The sequence below is a fragment of the Mastomys coucha genome, unplaced genomic scaffold (assembly GCF_008632895.1).
Source record: "Mastomys coucha isolate ucsf_1 unplaced genomic scaffold, UCSF_Mcou_1 pScaffold6, whole genome shotgun sequence".
In the NCBI taxonomy this organism is placed as follows: domain Eukaryota; kingdom Metazoa; phylum Chordata; class Mammalia; order Rodentia; family Muridae; genus Mastomys; species Mastomys coucha.
The window spans coordinates 74,047,455-74,048,314 of NW_022196912.1; positions in this window are offsets into that span (position 1 = coordinate 74,047,455).

The following is an 860-nucleotide window of genomic DNA, read 5'->3' on the forward strand; positions in this document are numbered from 1 at the left end:
CACCACCCTGGCACATCAAGCCTCTGCAGGGCTAGGTGCATCCTCTCTCAATGAGGCCAAATAAGGCAGCTCAGTTAGGGGAACAGGATCCACAGACAGGCAACAAACAGCTTTAGGGAAGGCCCCCTCTAGTTGTTGGGGAGCCCACATAACAACACTAAGTTACATATCTGCTACATATGTGTGGAGAGCTTTAGGTTTGGCCCATGTATGCTCTTTGGTTGGTGTCTCAGTCTCTGTGACCTCCCAAAGATCCAGGTTAGTTGACTCTGTGGTGTTCCTGTGGGGTCCGTGACTCCTCCAGCTCACTTCAATTCTACCCCAACATTTCCAAAAGACTTCTTGAGCTCTGTCTAATGTTTGGGTATGGGTCGCTGTATCCATTTTAGTCAGCTGCTGGGTGGGGCCTCTCAGAGGACAGTTATGCTAGGCTCTCTAAGCATAACAGTATTACTAATAGTGTAAGGGATTGGTGCTTGCCCATGAGATGGGTCTCAAGTTGGGCCATTGGTTGGCCATTCCCTCTGCCTCTACTCCATTTTAGTCCCTGCATTTCTTGTAGGCAGGACAAATTTTGGGTTAAAAGTTTTGTGGGTGGGTTGGTATCCTTTTCCCTCCACTAGGGGTCCTGCCTGGCTACAGGACATGACCACTTAAGAACCTGAGGAATTTTCAAGGAACTTCTCCAGTATTTGGAGTCTCCAACACTTGACATGATCTTGTTTTTTGTTGTTTTTATACCAGAAAATCCTTTGACTGTTTGCACATGCATGCAATTGAAAACAACTGTCACTTTTTAAAAAAAACTTTTATTGCATTATGATGAGAAAAGTTACATGATTTCAATTTATCTGAATTTG